Here is a 9,015-nt window from a genome sequence, read left to right as displayed (position 1 = left end):
CAGCCAGCAAACTACCAGGAAAACCTGATCAAGGCCCGGGGCACGGGCTCTCAGCCTTAAAGCTGCAGCGTTAATTCCTGCAGTGTCCTTGGGTAAGGACTTCCAGGTTTTTAGAGAATCGGTAATATCCTCAATTATGTAACAGTGCTTCCTCCCGGCTTACAGTGTTCCCAACATTGTTTTAAAAGAGCCAAGGTAGAAATTTGTAGTCCAAGGGAGCAGAGGAGGAGCACGGCCCCCGCTGATCAGCCAGGGGGCAGGCCCAGGTGAGCTGCAGGTGTGTGCTGATGGGGGCTCCCCTGTAGCAGGCTGCAGCTGGCCCTCCCACCACCTAAAGCTCTTCACGCCATGGAGGCTGCATGCTCCTGGATGCTCTCTGGTATGTTCAGGCCTTTCCAAAAGAACCTGAAGGGTTTTCTGGTCTCTCAGCTGCCTGGCCCTGCAGTGAGAGGGGCTTTGGGTACAGAAATGCTGCTGTGGGTGGTGGCTTGTGTGGGGAGGGTGCCCGAGCTGGGGCTGGGAAGCCTCGTGGTGCCTTTGCACTGCAAGGCTCTGGCCTTTGCACTGGTGGCCATGGGAAGGTGGGAGCTGTGGTGGTGTGGGGGCTCTGAAGAGCCTGTAGGAAGGCAGGGAGCCTGCGGATGTGCCCTTCTAGGCTGCGTGTAAGAGTCCCATGAGAAGTGTTATAAATGGCGTGTCAGGATTTAGTGCGCTTCTTGTCTCTCTCACAAATCGATGTTAGGGTTTCTGTGCCCTTATTTCAGCAGGGTAGTGGTGGTTGCTCCTCATCCCAGGCCCAACCCAGCTGCTCCAAGAACAGAGCTCGAAGATGAGCAAGTTCTCATAGTGGGAAATGAGTCCTTTTCCTGATGCTGCTTCTCACCAACTCTGTTTCTTATGTGTTTTTTTTTTTTTTTGTTTTCCTCTTAATGGTAGAAGTCTTCTCTTCCTGCCTGACAGAAGACAGCAGTATGGTCACTGGAGCCTTGTGCCGCCGTTAGCTGAGCAGGTCAGTGCCCCGTGTGCGAGAGGAGAAGTGGGTTCTTTGAGGTGGGGAAGCCTGGAATGCTTCAGACTTACATGAGTATGATTCAGCATTTCAGAAGCATAATACCATGGCAGCCAGGATCTGGGCCTTGTGTTGATAGCTCTTTCTCTACAAAATGTGTTCTTCAGTCTACTCTGAGACCCATGTGCACGAGTCCCGTCTGGGGGTCTGCAGCAGGAGCGATTCAGACATGTGAAAGTTTGCTTCCTTTCCATTTGAACGGAGAGCGAAAGGCTAATTCCATTTTACAGTCATCTTTGTACCAATATAGTTTGTATGTTGCATTTGACCTCCTGTAACAAGGTTAAACCACAAGGATCCCCTTGAGAAGTTGCTATTCATCTTTTATATGTGAAGATTTTCAAGTATAGAAAGGGGATAAACCTAATATGGTGTTTAATGGAAAAAAATTATGACACCAATAACACATCTGTGTCTGTAATTTCACAGGTTTTCTTTCTGTATATTTATATATGTATATATGTATAATTTAATATCAGCCTCAGGGTTGTGGTCTCACATGTCATCAGCTTGCAGGAAACTGGATCCTTGGACTAAGTATCAGATGAGTTGCTAATGTTTGGAAAAAAAGCAAAAAACATGCTTTGGGTCTCTGTTTTATGGCCGTTATTGAAGTAAGAATTTGTGATTGTAACCTGATGCTTGCCTCACCAACATGTTTTCATTATTGTCTGGATAATTGAAAGTCCAGGCAAATTTGGATGTTAGGAGATATTATACGTGAAGGTCTCAGTGCTCAGCACAGCTGAATGTAGAGGTGGTTCAGATTAAGGATGAATGTTTCACCATTTTATGTGGGTTAGAGATTGTTTTATTCCCCACCAGCAGCAGTCCAGACACAGGCTGATTAACATGTACTTAGTTTACTTCCAGGGCTGCTTCTCCAGCACACCCAGGCTGTCGTGCACGAGCTCTCGCTCTGAGCAGAAGTGTAACTTCTCAGGCTGACTTGGCAGCAATTCAGAGTAAGCTACTCACAACAATACAACGATGTATTTTATCTTACTCTGCAAGGAAATGCCCAAACAAAAATGGGAGTCGAGTCTGAGCTAGCCTGCGTGTGTCTAAGGAGCGGGGGGGTCTAGAGGTGGAACTGTGGGAAAACTGCTTGCAAAATTCCTTTTAAATGTGAAAATGACTATTGTTGCTGCTTGTTAGGGTGGAAATCCCTGAAATGTCTTATCTTTCCTGCTATGAGCAAGACGTTTCTGTAGAAAGAAGCTGCTAGATCTTCCCCAGCCCGCAAAAAGGAGTCTAAGCCTTTCTGTCTGTCTTGGGCCAGTCCTCGCAGAAGTTCGGCTTGTTTTTGTTTGTTTATGTGAAATGGGTGGTCCTGGTTCAGTTTGTGGGTTCCAGGGCTATAAAAAAGCCCAGAACCTTGGTTTGTTGGCAGGAGCTGACATTTGTTGAAAATCATCAGAGCCGAAAGGACAGATGATGGGGACGTAACCCAAAAGGTGGTCCTCTGTGTCAGCGAGACATGATGACAGGGGCACCTCTCTGCCATAGTCCAGGCCTATTCCTCTTCCGTGGGTAAACACATGATTTAAGTCCATAGGATTTATGGATCTAGCGGTTTCCCCACTACGTTAACTAAAAGTTGACATAGAAAAAGGTAAATGAGGTTTGTAAGCTAATCCCTATTAACTGGGCATAACTGGAAAATTAAACCAAACAAAAACTTTGGGTGGCTTTGAAAAACACCATGAGACTTTTCTGCCAGATTTCTGAATCCTTTAATTAGATGCACGTGTCTCCACTGACTAAAAACCAGGGCTCGATCTCTCATTAATCTTCACACACGAGGGGCAACCAGTTCAGTGCAGCGTTCTGCCACGGCACAAGCAGACACTGGACAACGTGACAGCAGAGCGGCTTATTGCTGACCTGCCGCTTGGGTAAAAAGCCTTTGAACAATTGGAAAAACCTAACTCCATATTTGAGTTCTGCAAGGAACTAATTACTTGCCTGGACTCTGCCCACATACCAGCTTCTACCCCCATAAATCCACCGAACAGCAGGCATCCATGAAAGTCCTCCACACTTCTTTTCTGAATCAGGCTCTTTATGTGTATCTCAACTTGCTTGTGGAAGATTCATGGCCCAAGCTGCCTTAAGTATTTTTGTTATGAATAGGAACCCTTAAACATTTCCTTCTCATTTAATTTATCATTTTTTTTAAGCTTTCAACACTGGGTGCAAGCTAGAAATAATGGGAGGCAAAGTTTGTGCCTGAGAAAAGGGCTTTAAAATAATAAAGCGTGCAGTGGGGAAGGAGAGGAACAAGGGAAATAAATTAGCCACTTGTGAGATGGGAAGTTTTTTGTGTCGTGTGGTTTCTGCATTGCGTCCCAGTGTCTCTAAGTATTGACTTTATTCCATGTTTGAGTTTGCTATTAGGCACAAACGAGAAAATGGCAAAAAGAGCAATGACAATTGGAGCAACTGTGTCCCGTGCTTGCTGCTGGCTTTGGGACGTGGAGGTGTGCAGAGGTCATTCCTCGCTGCCGGGACTTCTCATAAGGAAGACTGGTCAGAGATAAATGCAGCTCAGTAGTTTCACTTCTGCAAGGTTCTCGTTAATAATTAATTATTAAGCACTGGTGATTTATTTCCACTCGCACCAGTGTTTTTTCTCCATGTGGGCTGGGAAAGTTAAGGCTGTGTTTTGAATTAGGGGTTCAAACAAATCTGCTCAGCTCAAAAGGAAACAGAGTTGAAAACACTGACTTCCTCCTGGTCAGGCATCACAACAATAAACCTGTTGAGATTTCACTTGGAAATGGGTTGCGGATTTGCTAATAAGTTTAGTAAATCATTTTACAGCTGGGTTTGTCCTTTAAGTTCATAACAGAATATGAAGTCTAATACTAGCAATAGCTCTAGAATTTAAACTAGAGCCATGTTTGGAATAAACGCTTTGTTTACTGCATCTTTAAAAGAATAAGGAAATTCAAATTAAATATAAAATAGGGTGTTCTGATCTATACAGAAATCCCTAAGATTATACAGTGAGGAATACCTATATAGTCATCAGACTTTCTATGAAAAAAAAAGTATGAAATGCAAGTCCTGAGCAGTTGCTTCATGTGCAGCTTGGCCCTCAGATACAATAACGGGCTACTTTTCTCAGCTGCTGAAAGCACTTTTTTACGGGGGCAATTTGGTTAGATGTCTTTTTAAAGGGAAATTTTATCCACCTTGTTTTTGACTGCGTGCTGCGTATGTATGGCATACGGACTTACAAATGTGCAAATCGCTACCAGAGTAAGAACGAACCTTACCATGAGCAAACGATATGGTGTGTGTGATGTAAATTTTCAGGAGTTTCATGTTTGGTCAAATCGCACTTTATAAAACGTCAGTGACAAACCTCGAGTTGTCTTTAGGTGGAGCAGTTCTCTTCCTGTTGCTGAGCTCACCTTGGTGTTTGCAAGCCGGCTCTTCTGCTGCTCGGACACTCGAGCGTCTCTGAGCTGAGTGCTGGAAATGAGGTGCCCGGATGAAATGTGGTTACTTTCCCAGAAGGCGAGGCTTATCACCTCCAGGGCTGCTCTGCTTTCCACTGACTCAGAAAGAGAACATTTTTCACTGCCTGTTCCAAACCAGCCAAGGAGGTGGAAGACAGCCTATATAGTTTCATCTAATCTGATGCTGGAACTCGGAAAGCATTGCATTGGTTAGCTGTGATTCAGAACGTTAACCACTAAATCAGTTAAAGGAATTTATAATTCATTTCAGCTATTGCAGGATTTAGTACAATAAGATCATTATTGCCTTGAGATATCCTTCAGGTCATTAATTTAAATTAGAAATGCCTTCAAACAGGATATCACGCACAGCTCCTTCTATGGATTCTAGAGTTTAAGTTCAAGAAATACTTCCTGCCAGATCTATTGCTTTTACAAATGTGAGTCGCTGCTTCCCAGTTGTGTAATACCTGACTGTTTACGGTTCTCAAAGGTGGCATTGCATAAGTGGCACAAGTATTCTTAATTATGCTAATTACCATTGCTGCTTTGTAAAGGACTGAATTCTTCTGTAATTGAATCGCTCTCCAACATTCTGTGGTGATTTTGGTGTCACAGGGGTGGGGTTTATGTTGATTGCACAACTCACTTCTAACTGACATGCTAGTGCTATAAAGCCAGGGGATCTCCAATATCAGTAGCAGCTCATTCCAGCTAGTTCGTAAGAATCGGCTGCGGTGGAAGGTGTTAGAAGAAAAATAACTGTGATTGTGTGGGTGAGGTGGACATCTGCTGCGGAATGCAGCTCCTGTAATAGGGATACAAGGCCTGGGCTAGGGGCAGGACTTGGTAGGGGCCCTTCAACAGCAGGACTTGGTGGTGTGAGGTGGCAAGGTGCTGGGGCTGAAGGAAGGGCCGGGGCCGAGCCAGGTGTGATGGGGCGAGCTGTGCATGAAGAAGGCAGAATGCCCCGAATACCTGGGGCTGCAGGAGGCTTGTCGTGAAGGCAGCCCTCACAGCCAGGTGTTAGGCTGGACATATCAGCATGAAAATTGTGGGTAGAAATAATTTTCCAGAGTTAATCAATATGCCACCAGCCACCTTTAAAAGTAGTCTACAGTTTCAGCACTTGTTCTTTGAACAGAGTGGTCTTAAAATGGAAAGAGAACATCGAGATGTGGATATTACTGAGTTAGTTTTCTTTATCACCTCTTTAAGGGACTTTTTTTCTTTTTTACAGTGCTGTCATCAGCAGTTGATAATATTGCTGCTTTTGAATACATGTAAATTATTTTTACACACCTGAGAACAGGCCTTGTGTAAAGCCAGGGAAAAAAATTTTGTTAGTTTCTGCTCTGTGCATCTGATGATGGCTTCTTGAAAGGCACTAGGGATGTCTCCAGGAGCCCCTGTTGCTTTTGTAGGAGTATTGTAAGGGCTTTAGGGGGGAAAAGCAAAATACTGGGACTCTTCCATTCAAACCATTGATCAGCTGGTAGTAGCTCTCTCCGTGTGGTGGGGATGCTTTTGCTGCACGATGAGCCAAGGTCTTGCACATGCAGATCACTCTTCTGTGTCTACAACTTGCTCGATACCTGAGCAACCTAACTTGCCCTAAACTGTAGTATAAAACTGTGTTGCACGGTTCAGCAGAAAAGACTCGGAAGTATTTAAGTGTCAATTTCTTTGGTGTTTTAGACAGGCCCAGCCTTTCATTATGTTTAGCTTGAATTCCCCTGTTCGGAATTAGGATTACCTCACACCCATGGTTTCTGTTTCACCTGGGTTTTGAGCAAAGGTCTTCACTGAGCTTGTCAACACTACAGGGAACTGGAGAAATCCAGCATTTGGGTCTGAGCATCCGTGCTGGGGACTGTAAACTCTGCAGAGGTGTTTCCAGTGAGCATTAGGTGGCCACAGAACCACCAAGAGCTTGGGCAGCTCTGAAATCCTTTTAGGACCGGCCCATGGGAAGCAGTTCAGCCCCTTAGCAGAAATCTGGGCGTCGGAGTGGAGACTGATGGCTAGCTGGAGACGTGGCTGATCGCTTCTCCTCTGCCCCAGTCCTCCCTGTTGTCTTCCCACTTCTTGGCTAAATGGGGAAAGGAAAGCTCCTTGGCCGCTTGCCACGCTGAAACCCCACAGCCCTGATTTATTATCACTGAAACCAGCTGCAGATGTTGGCTGGGCCAGGGCTCTGCTGCCAATTAGGGCGTCTCATGCAGAGATTACTGCTCCGCTCGCCTGGCACTCAGAGGAGAGCATGGCTGACGGGAGCGGGGCTGTGCAATAAAAACGGGCTTTAAAAAGATGAAAAATAGGTTTCACCTAGGCAGGTAAAAGACAAAGCTGAGCGGCTGGAGCAGCGCTCGGTGGCGGGGGGGGAACTGGCCCAGATTTTTAAGGTCTTTCACTGTGCTAAGGAACCCTAAAATTCCACCCTGAAACTTGCCCAGACAACTTGTCCATGTCCACGTGTGGTTTGGGGGCTTGTGATTTGTCTCAGGCTCACCGAACATCTGGCTGGACCGTTCCTATACTTACATGAAACCTGCGGGAAAGCGGGCCTGGGCTTCCAGGAGCTCTGCCAGCTGTACGTGGTGGTAGGGAACACAGTTTTCAGGGAACACATCTATGAAAACAGCTTTACCTAAACCTATGAAAAAGGGCAGGAGGAGGAGAGGACACTGAATGTCTGTGATGTACATACTGGTCACAGGACAGGTATTTTATTCTGCTAGTAACCCGTTGCTTAACTCCAGCTGGCCACAGTTCCAGATGATCCAATTCAAAATTAGTCTGATATAGAACCTGATCCTTTTTAATGCCTTTATCCCGCTTCTATTATATTTTGGGTCTACCATAATTTGCTGAAATTACAATAATTTTGTACTATGGTACTTCCAGTGCTATCCATATTGCCCTGTGACCCATGCAATTCTATGTATATGAATTTAAATAATGCCAAATTTAGGTTTCAATGGTGTGTGTAGCACTGCAATTGCAGTTTGACAAAGTTAAATATGACTGAGAACCAGGTGAATTAAATTTAGAAAAGGTTATTGGATTGAAACGAATATATGGAGAAACTGTAGAAGAATAAAATCTGAGACAGTCTTATTCACTGACACCATTATTGCCTATAATGGTAGGATGCTCCCTTAGATAACAGTCATTGTGTTTATTTTCACCCAAACAGGAAACCTAAATTTATTTTTCCCTAAAGCTGCATTTTTGTCTTGTTGCAGTTCAGCAAAACAAAGTCTGAAAGGTATTCTGTTACCTTGTTCCTGTCACATACCTTTCTAATGTAGGCTTAATACTTTTGCTGTGTTCTGATGCTTCCTGGGAAAAAAATATTCCAGGAGAACTTAAACATGCCTCTGTTTCTAAAGATTTACCCCCTATATTGCATGGTCTTGTCCATCTTTTTATATGCTTGCTATCATTTTCAAAGCTAATAGGAAATGAATAGAACAAGTTATTAGAGTATTAGTTTATAACTCCTTCAGATCTTGATATTTTCTTTTTAAAGCAGCTTGTATTGACCTACTCAGGTATCAAGTGCTGAGCGCTCCAAATGAAATGCAAAAGCTAATCTCAACACTTGACTGGTTGGAATGAATTCCTTACATATACAAGCAAGATCAGAGCCCATTAGCAACCAATATTAGATTAAATGAGACTAAACATTACATAGTGTGATTTTCCTTCTAGAAGTAGTTTATTATTGCTATAATGCAAAGCACTTCTTCACTGCGGTGTAGTTCGAGTGTTTAGTCTCTCCCGGAGAGCTCGTGCGGTGCTGAGCACAGGATGCATGAAGCAGATCCCGCAGCTTCAGTGGCTTATCTGGAGAGCAATCTGATGCAGTGGCCCCAGAAGAACAGAGGGATGAAATCTGATAACCAGGCTTTACCTAAACTTAATAGCAACATAAAAGACTTTATTTTCTCTTTTAAGGTTTGAAATGTATTTCGTTATGAAAATGCGGTGTTGCGTTACCATAATGCACAAAAGGATTTTTGCAAGCAAAGCCTTCAATAAAGTTTCACAGCTACTGTATCCCGTGGACAGTTGGACACTTGACGGGACACTTGAGAACAGCCGAAAACACACCTACAGTTAAGCCAGGAAAATAAGTGTGAAAACTGCTCAAGATGCCTTCCTAATGACAAGCCGTGGGGCTAGCCAAACCTCAGTGGGACAAGCAGGAGACGCGTCCTCACCACTGGCACAAGTCTGGCTTTTTCACGTTCTGGGATGGGGCACTGGAAAAATGATTATTTCTTTTGTCTGTCGTTGTTTACTTGTGAAACTGAGAATTGATTCCTTGTAGTAGGAACCGCTGCTTGCCGCCAGGAGAAATTTGTGTTTGAAATGCCATTGTTCTGCTGCGCTGGGGGCAGAATTGACAAAGCGACGGGTGGCGTTTTCATTTCTAGTTTCTCTAAAGATAACATAAAAATCATGTTA

General features: G+C 44.3%; 1 long non-coding RNA gene across 2 annotated transcripts; it reads left to right on the top strand.

Moving 5' to 3' along the window:
• Positions 1-231: 231 nt before the first annotated feature.
• On the top strand, positions 232-2,195 carry LOC121058262. Of its 2 annotated transcripts, none has more exons than XR_005814133.1 (3): positions 232-379; positions 937-1,009; positions 1,096-2,195. It is a non-coding gene; the product is annotated as an uncharacterized LOC121058262 (long non-coding RNA). The 2 variants fall into 2 exon arrangements; XR_005814134.1 differs by lacking the exon at positions 232-379 and adding an exon at positions 392-460.
• Positions 2,196-9,015: the final 6,820 nt, after the last annotated feature.

Source organism: Cygnus olor, chromosome 21 (genome assembly GCF_009769625.2).
Source record: "Cygnus olor isolate bCygOlo1 chromosome 21, bCygOlo1.pri.v2, whole genome shotgun sequence".
Classification (NCBI taxonomy): Eukaryota; Metazoa; Chordata; class Aves; order Anseriformes; family Anatidae; genus Cygnus; species Cygnus olor.
Note: the sequence above shows the minus strand (reverse complement) of the source record. Positions and strands in the feature narration are given on the sequence as shown.